The sequence below is a fragment of the Triticum urartu genome, chromosome 4 (genome assembly GCF_003073215.2).
Source record: "Triticum urartu cultivar G1812 chromosome 4, Tu2.1, whole genome shotgun sequence".
Lineage (NCBI taxonomy): Eukaryota > Viridiplantae > Streptophyta > Magnoliopsida > Poales > Poaceae > Triticum > Triticum urartu.
The window spans coordinates 96,390,938-96,403,528 of NC_053025.1; the positions used below are offsets into that span (position 1 = coordinate 96,390,938).

The 12,591-nt window shown below is 44.2% G+C and overlaps 1 long non-coding RNA gene across 1 annotated transcript; it reads right to left on the minus strand.

Moving 5' to 3' along the window:
• Positions 1 to 9,673: 9,673 nt before the first annotated feature.
• Positions 9,674 to 10,960, minus strand: LOC125553621. Its single transcript, XR_007304128.1, has 3 exons — positions 10,302 to 10,960; positions 10,088 to 10,156; positions 9,674 to 10,001 (listed from the first exon to the last, which is right to left on the minus strand). It is a non-coding gene; the product is annotated as an uncharacterized LOC125553621 (long non-coding RNA).
• Between the last annotated feature and the right edge of the window lie 1,631 nt (positions 10,961 to 12,591).

Genomic DNA, 12,591 nt, shown 5'->3' on the forward strand with positions numbered 1-12,591 from the left:
TCAACACTCTTATAATGCCTATCACTTGTAGCCCCCAAGTCTTAAGGAGGTAGCATAGCAACAGCTTAAGACTTGCTTCAATATGAATGTCACAAGCTTGAAGAAATCCAGGTTGTTCATCTCAATCACCAGTCAGAACTGAGTATTCCACATATGTAGCCCCCAAGTGCCGGGTTGTCATGCTTGCAGCAACCTGGGACTTGAAATTGCCCTAAGATCATAAAAACTTCAACCGGTGTAGCCCCCAAGGGTCGGGTTATTATGCAATAATGAGCAGGGACTTTGTAAATATGATCATGTAAACTTGAGCAGAATGTGTAGCCCCCAAGGGCCGGCTCAATGAGATAATATTGAGATGGGACTTGATATATTCTTCCATAACATTATATGATGTAACCCCCATCATAGGGCTTGAACCCACGTCCACAAGGTTGAGAGCTTTATGCTTTACCAACTGAGCAGTGGATCCTTCAATAATAGATGAAAATTTGTGTACCTTGAATTGTTGACAGGAGCAATTGGTAGCCCCCAAGGGCCGACTCATTACAATGTGATGGGTCGGGTCTTCAAATAAGTGAGCCAACAATGATTTTGCATTAGCCCCCAAGTGTCATGGTGCATGCTTGCAGCGACATGAGACTTATGTATTTGATGTAATCCCAACTTGAATAATGTAGCCTCCAAGTGCCGGGCCGTAAGCCTGCAGCGACTCGGGACTATTCCTTCAATTGTAGAATAAATCATATCCATTGATAATATAATAGTTATTGCGCTAAAGCGACTTTAAAAACCTCAGTCATAATATTGGTTATTGATAACCATAAGAAAAAATCCAGCCGTATTGGCTACTAAAGTTTTGAATAAATATGACCTGGTTGGAAAACCGATTCCTGCCATATAAGCCGGTATATCCATGCACATATGATATATGCTATGATGATGTAATGATAATGTATGATGTAATATATGATGATGTATATGTATGATCAAGAGGGTTTAAGCTATGGTTCAGATACGACTAAAGCCCCCATGTAGTCATAATTGTGGCATTGCGCCGATCAAGAGGTGTAGTTATGGTTCGAATATGACCAAGCCCCCAGTGATTTCCCTAGTGCCCTTATGCTTATCAAGAGTGTAACTATGATTCGAACCCATAGCCCCTAAGTGATTTTCCTGGTGGCCTTATGCCTATCAAGAGGTGTAGCTATGGTTCGGATACGACCAAGCCCCCAAGTGATTTCCCTGATGCCCTTATGCTGATCAAGAGGGTATAAGCTATGGTTCGGATATGACCAGAGCCCCCAAGTGATTTCCCTGGTGGCTTTAAGCCTATTAAGAGGTGTGACTATGGCTCGCGGGAGAAGACAGATGAGCCGGCCGCGGTGTTGTAAGCCGGTGTGAAGGAAATATGCCCTAGAGGCAATAATAAAGTTATTATTTATTTCCTTATATCATGATAAATGTTTATTATTCATGCTAGAATTGTATTAACCGGAAACATAATACATGTGTGAATACATAGACAAACTTAGTGTCACTAGTATGCCTCTACTTGACTAGCTCGTTAATCAAAGATGGTTATGTTTCCTAACCATGAACAAAGTGTTGTTATTTGATTAACGAGGTCACATCATTAGTTGAATGATCTGATTGACATGACCCATTCCATTAGCTTAGCACCCGATCGTTTAGTATGTTGCTATTGCTTTCTTCATGACATATACATGTTCCTATGACTATGAGATTATGCAACTCCCGTTTGCCGGAGGAACACTTTGGGTGCTACCAAACGTCACAACGTAACTGGGTGATTATAAAGGAGCATTACAGGTGTCTCCAAAGGTAGATGTTGGGTTGGCGTATTTCGAGATTAGGATTTGTCACTCCGATTGTCGGAGAGGTATCTCTGGGCCCTCTCGGTAATGCACATCACATAAGCCTTGCAAGCATTGCAACTAATGAGTTAGTTGCGGAATGATGTGTCGGTAATGAAATTGAACTAGGTATTGGATACCGACGATCGAATCTCGGGCAAGTAACATACCGATGACAAAGGGAACAACGTATGTTGTTATGCGGTCTGACCGATAAAGATCTTCGTAGAATATGTAGGAGCCAATATGGGCATCCAGGTCCCGCTATTGGTTATTGACCGGAGACGTGTCTCGGTCATGTCTACATTGTTCTCGAACCCGTAGGGTCCGCACGCTTAAGGTTACGATGACAGTTATATTATGAGTTTATGCATTTTGATGTACCGAAGGTTGTTCGGAGTCCCGGATGTGATCACGGACATGACGAGGAGTCTCGAAATGGTCAAGACGTAAAGATTGATATATTGGAAGCCTATGTTTGGATATCGGAAATGTTCCAGGTGAAATCGGGATCTTACCGGAGTACCGGGAGGTTACTGGAACCCCCCGGGAGCTATATGGGCCTTAGTGGGCTTTAGTGGAAAGGAGAAAGGGGCAGCCCAAGGTGGCTGTGCACCTCCCCCCTTCCCCTAGTCCTATTAGGACTAGGAGAGGTGGCCGGCCCCCTCTCTCTCTTCCCCCCCTCAAGGAGTCCTATTCCAACTAGGATTGGGGGGGGGGAATCCTACTCCCAGAGGGAGTAGGACTCTCCTGGCACGCCTCCTGTGGCCGGCCAGCCTCCCCCCTCTAGTCCTTTATATACTGAGGTAGAGGCACCCTAGAACACACAAGTTGATCCACGTGATCTATTCCTTAGCCGTGTGCGGTGCCCCCAGCCACCATATTCCTCGATAATACTGTAGCGGAGTTTAGGCGAAGCCCTGCTGCTGTAGTGCATCAAGATCGTCACCACGCCGTCGTGCTGACGGAACTCTTCCCCGACACTTTGCTGGATCGGAGTCCGGGGATCGTCATCGAGCTGAACGTGTGCTCGAACTCGGAGGTGCCGTAGTTTCGGTACTTGATCGGTTGGATCGTGAAGACGTACGACTACTTCCTCTATGTGTCAACGCTTCCGCAGTCGGTCTGCGTGGGTACGTAGACAACACTCTCCCCTCTCGTTGCTATGCATCACATGATCTTGCGTGTGCGTAGGAAATTTTTTGAAATTACTACGAAACCCAACAGTGGCATCCGAGCCTAGGTTATTTATGTTGATGTTATATGCACGAGTAGAACACAGTGAGTTGTGGACGATATAAGTCATCCTGCCTACCAGCATGTCATACTTTGGTCGGCGGTATTGTTGGACGAGACGACCCGGACCAACCTTACGCGTACGCTTACGCGAGACCGGTTCCCTCCGACGTGCTTTGCACACAGGTGGCTTGCGGGTCTGTCTCTCCAACTTTAGTTGAACCAAGTGTGGCTACGCCCGGTCCTTGCGAAGGTTAAAAGTCATTGACAAACTATCGTTGTGGTTTTGATGCGTAGGTAAGATTGGCTTAAGCCCGTAGCAGCCACGTAAAACTTGCAACAACAAAGTAGAGGACGTCTAACTTGTTTTTGCAGGGCATGTTGTGATGTGATATGGTCAAGACATGATGCTAAATTTTTGTATGAGATGATCATGTTTTGTAACAGTTATCGGCAACTGGCAGGAGCCATATGGTTGTCGCTTTATTGTATCAAATGCAATCGCATGTAATTGCTTTACTTTATTTCACTAAGCGGTAGTGATAGTCGTAGAAGCAATAGTTGGCGAGACGACAACGATGCTACGATGGAGATCAAGGTGTCAAGCCGGTGACGATGGTGATCATGACGGTGCTTGGAGATGGAGATCAAAGGCACAAGATGATGATGGCCATATCATATCACTTATATTGATTGCATGTGATGTTTATCTTTTATGCATCTTATCTTGCTTTGATTGACGGTAGCATTATAAGATGATCTCTCACTAAATTATCAAGAAGTGTTCTCCCTGAGTATGCACCGTTGCGAAAGTTCTTCGTGCTGAGACACCACGTGATGATGGTGTGATAGGCTCTACGTTCAAATACAACGGGTGCAAAACAGTTGCACACGCGGAATACTCAGGTTATACTTGACGAGCCAAGCATATACAGATATGGCCTCGGAACACGGAGACCGAAAGGTCGAGCGTGAATCATATAGTAGATATGATCAACATAGTGATGTTCACCAATGAAACTACTCCATCTCACGTGATGATCGGACATGGTTTTAGTTGATTTGGATCACGATCACTTAGAGGATTAGAGGGATGTCTATCTAAGTGGGAGTTCTTAAGTAATATGATTAATTGAACTTAAATTTATCATGAACTTAGTACCTGATAGTATCTTGCTTGTCTATGTTGATTGTAGATAGATGGCTCGTGCTGTTGTTCCATTGAATTTTAATGCGTTCCTTGAGAAAGCAAAGTTGAAAGATGATGGTAGAAATTACACGGACTGGGTCCGTAACTTGAGGATTATCCTCATTGCTGCACAGAAGAATTACGTCCTGGAAGCACCGCTGGGTGCCAGGCCTGCTGCTGGAGCAACGCCAGGATGTTATGAACGTCTGGCAGAGCAAAGCTGATGACTACTCGATAGTTCAGTGTGCCATGCTTTACGGCTTAGAATCGGGACTTCAACGACGTTTTGAACGTCATGGAGCATATGAGATGTTCCAGGAGTTGAAGTTAATATTTCAAGCAAATGCCCGATTGAGAGATATGAAGTCTCCAATAAGTTCTATAGCTGCAAGATGGAGGAGAACAGTTCTGTCAGTGAGCATATACTCAAAATGTCTGGGTATAATAATCACTTGATTCAATTGGGAGTTAATCTTCCGGATGATTGCGTCATTGACAGAATTCTCCAATCACTGCCACCAAGCTACAAGAGCTTCGTGATGAACTATAATATGCAAGGGATGAACAAGACTATTCCCGAGCTCTTCGCAATGCTGAAAGCTGCGGAGGTAGAAATCAAGAAGGAGCATCAAGTGTTGATGGTTAACAAGACCACTAGTTTCAAGAAAAAGGGCAAAGGGAAGAAGAAGGGGAACTTCAAGAAGAACGGCAAGCAAGTTGCTGCTCAGGAAGAAACCCAAGTCTGGACCTAAGCCTGAAACTGAGGTCTACTGCAAGCAGACTGGTCACTGGAAGCGGAACTGCCCCAAGTATTTGGCGGATAAGAAGATGGCAAACTGAACAAAGGTATACGTGATATACATGTTATTGATGTGTACCTTACTAATGCTCGCAGTAGCACCTGGGTATTTGATACTGGTTCTGTTGCTAATATTTGCAACTCGAAACAGGGCTACGGATTAAGCGAAGATTGGCTAAGGACGAGGTGACGATGCGCGTGGGAAACGGTTCCAAAGTCGATGTGATCGCGGTCGGCACGCTACCTCTACATCTACCTTCGGGATTAATATTAGACCTAAATAATTTTTATTTGGTGCCAGCGTTGAGCATGAACATTATATCTGGATCTTGTTTAATGCGAGACGGTTATTCATTTAAATCAGAGAATAATGGTTGTTCTATTTATATGAGTAATATCTTTTATGGTCATGCACCCTTGAAGAGTGGTCTATTTTGATTGAATCTCGATAGTAGTAACAATATTCATAATGTTGAAGCCAAAAGATGCAGAGTTGATAATGATAGTGCAACTTATTTGTGGCACTGCCGTTTAGGTCATATCGGTGTAAAGCGCATGAAGAAACTCCATACTGAATGGACTTTTGGAACCACTTGATTATGAATCACTTGGTACTTGCGAACCGTGCCTCATGGGCAAGATGACTCACCGTTCTCCGGTACTATGGAGAGAGCAACAGATTTGTTGGAAATCATACATACAGATGTATGTGGTCCGATGAATATTGAGGCTCGTGGCGGATATCGTTATTTTCTCACCTTCACAGATGATTTAAGCAGATATGGGTATATCTACTTAATGAAACATAAGTCTGAAACATTTGAAAAGTTCAAAGAATTTCAGAGTGAATTTGAAAATCATCGTAACAAGAAAATAAAGTTTCTACGATCTGATCGTGGAGGAGAATATTTGAGTTACGAGTTTGGTGTACATTTGAAACTAATGGGAATAGTTTCGCAACTCACGCCACCCGGAACACCACAGCGTAATGGTGTGTCCGAACGTCGTAATCGTACTTTACTGGATATGGTGCGATCTATGATGTCTCTTAATGATTTACCGCTATCGTTTTGGGGTTATGCTCTAGAGACGGTCGCATTCACGTTAAATAGGGCACCATCAAAATCCGTTGAGACGACGCCTTATGAACTGTGGTTTGGCAAGAAACCAAAGTTGTCGTTTCTTAAAGTTTGGGGCTGCGATGCTTATGTGAAAAAGCTTCAACCTGATAAGCTCGAACCCAAATCGGAGAAATGTGTCTTCATAGGATATCCAAAGGAAACTATTGGATACACCTTCTATCACAGATCCGAAGGCAAGACTTTTGTTGCTAAATTCGGAAACTTTCTTGAGAAGGAGTTTCTCTCGAAAGAAGTGAGTGGGAGGAAAGTAGAACTTGACGAGGTAACTGTACCTACTCCCTTGTTGGAAAGTAGTACATCACAGAAAATTGTTTCTGCGACACCTACACCAATAAGTGAGGAAGTTAATGATAATGATCATGAAACTTCAGAACAAGATACTACTGAACCTCGTAGATCAACCAGAGTAAGATCCGCACCAGAGTGGTACGGTAATCCAGTTCTGGAAGTCATGCTACTAGATCATGATGAACCTACGAACTATGAAGAAGCGATGGTGAGCCCAGATTCCGCAAAGTGCTTGAAGCCATGAAATCTGAGATGGGATCCATGTATGAGAACAAAGTATGGACTTTGGTTGACTTGCCCGATGATCGGCAAGCAATTGAGAATAAATGGTCTTCAAGAAGAAGACTGACGCTGATGGTAATGTTACTGTCTACAAAGCTCGACTTGTCGCAAAAGGTTTTCGGACAAGTTCAAGGGATTGACTACGATGAGACCTTCTCACCCGTAGCGATGCTTAAGTCTGTCCGAATCATGTTAGCAATTGCCGCATTTTATGATTATGAAATTTGGCAATGGATGTCAAAACTGCATTCCTGAATGGATTTCTGGAAGAAGAGTTGTATATGATGCAACCAGAAGGTTTTGTCGATCCAAAGGGAGCTAACAAAGTGTGCAAGCTCCAGCGATCCATTTATGGACTGGTGCAAGCCTCTCGGAGTTGGAATAAACGCTTTTGATAGTGTGATCAAAGCATTTGGTTTTATACAGACTTTCGGAGAAGCCTGTATTTACAAGAAAGTGAGTGGGAGCTCTGTAGCATTTCTGATATTATATGTGGATGACATATTGCTAATTGGAAATGATATAGAATTTCTGGATAGCATAAAGGGATACTTGAATAAAAGTTTTTCAATGAAAGACCTCGGTGAAGCTGCTTACATATTAGGCATTAAGATCTATAGAGATAGATCAAGACGCTTAATTGGACTTTCACAAAGCACATACCTTGACAAATTTTGAAGAAGTTCAAAATGGATCAAGCAAAGAAAGGGTTCTTGCCTGTGTTACAAGGTGTGAAGTTGAGTAAGACTCAATGCCCGACCACTGCAGAAGATAGAAGAATGAAAGATGTTCCCTATGCATCAGCCATAGGCTCTATCATGTATGCAATGCTGTGTACCAGACCTGATGTGTGCCTTGCTATAAGTCTAGCAGGGAGGTACCAAAGTAATCCAGGAGTGGATCACTGGACAGCGGTCAAGAACATCCTGAAATACCTGAAAAGGACTAAGGATATGTTTCTCATATATGGAGGTGACAAAGAGCTCACCGTAAAAGTTACGTTGATGCAAGCTTTGACACTGATCCGGACGATTCTAAATCGCAAACCCGATACGTGTTTACATTAAACGGGGAGCTGTCAGTTGGTGCAGTTCTAAACAAAGCGTCGTAGCGGGATCTACATGTGAAGCGGAGTACATAGCTGCTTCGGAAGCAGCGAACGAAGGAGTCTGGATGAAGGAGTTCATATCCGATCTAGGTGTCATACCTAATGCATCGGGTCCAATGAAAATCTTTTGTGACAATACTGGTGCAATTGCCTTGGCAAAGGAATCCAGATTTCACAAAAGGACCAAACACATCAAGAGACGCTTCAACTCCATCCGGGATCTAGTCCAGGTGGGAGACATAGAGATTTGCAAGATACATACGGATCTGAATGTTGCAGACCCGTTGACTAAGCCTCTTCCACGAGCAAAACATGATCAGCACCAAAGCTCCATGGGTGTTAGATTCATTACAGTGTAATCTAGATTATTGACTCTAGTGCAAGTGGGAGACTGAAGGAAATATGCCCTAGAGGCAATAATAAAGTTATTATTTATTTCCTTTAATCATGATAAATGTTTATTATTCATGCTAGAATTGTATTAACCGGAAACATAATACATGTGTGAATACATAGACAAACAAAGTGTCACTAGTATGCCTCTACTTGACTAGCTCGTTAATCAAAGATGGTTATGTTTCCTAACCATGAACAGTTGTTATTTGATTAACGAGGTCACATCATTAGTTGAATGATCTGATTGACATGACCCATTCCATTAGCTTAGCACCCGATCGTTTAGTATGTTGCTATTGCTTTCTTCATGACTTATACATGTTCCTATGACTATGAGATTATGCAACTCCCGTTTGCCGGAGGAACACTTTGGTGCTACCAAACGTCACAACGTAACTGGGTGATTATAAAGGAGCATTACAGGTGTCTCCAAAGGTAGATGTTGGGTTGGCGTATTTCGAGATTAGGATTTGTCACTCCGATTGTCGGAGAGGTATCTCTGGGCCCTCTCGGTAATACACATCACAGAAGCCTTGCAAGCATTACAACTAATATGTTAGTTGTGAGATGATGTATTACGGAACGAGTAAAGAGACTTGCCGGTAACGAGATTGAACTAGGTATTGGATACCGACGATCGAATCTCGGGCAAGTAACATACCGATGACAAAGGGAACAACGTATGTTGTTATGCGGTCTGACCGATAAAGGTCTTCGTAGAATATGTAGGAAGCCAATATGGGCATCCAGGTCCCGCTATTGGTTATTGACCGGAGACGTGTCTCGGTCATGTCTACATTGTTCTCGAACCCGTAGGGTCCGCACGCTTAACGGTTACGATGACAGTTATTATGAGTTTATGCATTTTGATGTACCGAAGGTTGTTCGGAGTCCCGGATGTGATCATGGACATGACGAGGAGTCTCGAAATGGTCGAGACGTAAAGATTGATATATTGGAAGCCTATGTTTGGATATCGGAGTGTTCCGGGTGAAATCGGGATTTTACCCGGAATACCGGGAGGGTTACCGGAACCCCCCGGGAGCTATATGGGCCATAGTGGGCCTTGGTGGAAAAGAGAAGAGGGCTGCCCTAGATGGGCTGTGCGCTCCCCCTTCCCCTAGTCCTATTAGGACTAGGAGAGGTGGCCGGCCCCTCCTCCTCTTTTCCCCCTCCGCGAATCCTATTCCGACTAGGATTGGGGGGGGGGGAATCCTACTCCTAGAGGGGGTAGGACTCTCCTACGCCCTCCTCCTTGGCCGGCCAGCCTCCCCCCTCTACTCCTTTATATACGGAGGCAGGGGGCACCTCTAGACACACAAGTTGATCCACGTGATCTATTCCTTAAAGAGAGCTTCTTTATGGTAGGATTTTAGAATAGAAACAAGAGTACGTGGCTACCATGCTTCCTATTTTACATAGCATACACCAAATATTCAAAATGGTAAATTCGTTCCAATGCAATAGGATAGTGTGAGTAAGAGTAGAAATAGAAGGGCACTGCTTCTGTTACCTTAATGTCATATATGTGGTGACCATACTGTCAGCAAACATGCGCAAATATTTAGCAAAACCTATCTCAGGTAGACAACTAACCCATTATGTTGACGAATAGGATTACAAAATCCTCAACAAAAGGCAATGGTAAGTATCCAAATCCACAAAAATGGCAATCATAAGTATTCATCTGCTAATGAAATAGTTAATCGGTAGTTCACTACATTCAAAACAACATTGGAAAGTATTTTCAAATATAACCTAAATGGCACATACATGAAGAACCATCATAAACTTCTCCCCCTCTTCGTGTCATCTGACTTGAACTTGGAAAGTTGGTTGTCACTTTAGCAGAGAAAACATCAATGTAGACGGCAGGAACAAAATGATGCCCCATTAGTAAATTCAAGATGCGATTCCCGTAATTCACTGGCTGATAAGTACAAAGAGAATAGCTGCTAAATTCACTATTTAGGTATGGAGAAGTTACCATTTCTCAAGAATCGAGAAGAATATAATAGTAGAATCCCCAAAAACATCTTTCTGAACAATAAACATTTTCTTCACTTCCTTCTCATGTTCATGATCTCTCAAAATATAGCTAAAGATAATAACAAATATTTAATCAACACTGGCACATTTAAATCATTTCTTCACAAAAAATCCTCTGTGTAAAGTTAGAAAGAGAAACAAATGATACTTGTTTCAGCTGCTTCTAAAAGTATCTCTTCTTATGTGATACATTTTTCCCTCTTTCCTCTTAATTTTCTGGACCATTATAAAAAGAGGGGTTAGTCAACTAACCTAAAAAAATGACATCCTTTGGGTACAGGTTGGATGGTTGACGAAACCAATTTAACAACATTTGATGCAAACCTCAGTGGTTTGATTTTAACCAATTTAACAACATTCACTTTTTAGCTTTTGTCATGATGACAGGTGGGTTGGTCGATTGCCTAATGCTCCTCCCAGGAACCCAATCATGAGGAAAGTCCAATGTTCATCCTCTCGTTTTATCTAGTCAATTGTTGAGGCATGGATTAACAGTATAACTGAATAATTATACAATGGATGCTTATCTTCTGATATACTTATGAGCTAACACCGGTACCTCTCACATACATCCTTCTCTGGTCATCATCAGGATCAGGTTCCTGCAAAGGAATTGGATTAGGAAATGGAATGACAAATTTAGTTGGAACAAATAGAAGATCAACAAAAGCTACAGAAAATCAATTTGACAGATTGGAAGGAGAAGGAGGGATCTCATATCCTCGCCAAAAACACTGTCGAATTATCACAAGCAGGAAAGTACCATGACCAAACAAGGAAAAGGGGCAATTTAACAACAAGAAACAATGAATTCAGAGGAGTAATCGATATTCCTCACCTTCAGATGGAGGAAGCTCGCAGGCGAGATAGCAGCCAAGGATACATAGTAGACGCCTTGACTCGGTGGCTGGACGGTGGCGTCGGGGAGAGGCGAGGCGAGGTGGTGCGGCCGGCGGAGAGCTCACCGCGGGCTCAGGCGTGGCCGGCCTCGTACGCTTGAGCCCATGGTGTGGCGTCGCGGAGCTCTCCGCCGGCGGTTGGCCCGCATAGGTCCATGTCCCTATCGGTGGCAGCAGCTCCCGCGTGCCTCTCGCCGTCGAGGATGAGGGGCGGCAGCGTAGGGTAGGGGCGTGTGGGGGGAGGCGGGGGCAGGCGACGGAAAGGGGAGGGGGTGCGTGCGTCGGCGTGGTCGGCAGCGAGATAATGGGCGTGCCGCGGTTGGGGCATACAGATCGTGGGGGGATTTTATTAGCATGGTGGACCAAGGTATTTGCGGGCACTAAAACATGATGGCTTGGTGTTAAACACAGGAGAATCATGAGTCGTTAGATTTAATGTACCGACGGTGAAGATTGCTTGGTTCTCCGCCCTCTCTTTCTTTTATAGTGGTATGTTTATGTGTACTAGTATGGTTTTCTTTTAAGTTTGACCAACCTTATATATATAAAACTAAAGTAAGCTCCCACACGCACATTCATCAATATGCCGCCGCCGTCATTGCGCATGCTGGCGCCCGCCTGCTCCGGCCAACAACTTCTCGCCCATCACCACTGTGTCGCCGCCATCCCTGTGCCATGAAGGCGAAGGCTCGCCCGCTCACGTCGTCTGCAGTTCCTCCTTGCGATGCCGCCGCGCTGCGAAGCACATGAGCAGCTGGTGGAGCCGTGTCTATGCACGCACCGTACAAAGAGGAGGACGAGCGCGTGCTCCAGCACGCTAGCAAGGAGGAACTACCATGTCATTGTCATCTCTGGCCGCGTGGAGGAGGCGCGCATGGTGGCTGTCGCGGCAGAAGCTGGTCGCACGCGCGTCGAGCTCGCAAACCGGGTGCGGACGCGGAATCTACCTGCGAGACCTTGAATGCCACATGGATCCTGCAATCTGAAGGAGCAATTTGGGTCAGTCGACTCATGTGAGCCATTTGATGCAACATGGATGGCTAGAAGGGCTTCTTCCACCTCTTCTGTCGTCTTCTTCCTTCGCTCCGTCGAACTTCTTTCACAAATCGACTGACCCAAATTATACTACTAGTACGAATGTATTAAGTACAGTAGGAACACGTGTTGGGGAACGTAGAAGAATTTTAAAATTTTCTACGCATCACCAAGATCAATCTATGGAGTCATCTAGCAACGAGGGAGAGAGGAGTGCATCTACATACCCTTGTAGATCACGAGCGGAAGCGTTCAAGAGAACGGGGTTGATGGAGTCGTACTCGTCGTGATCCA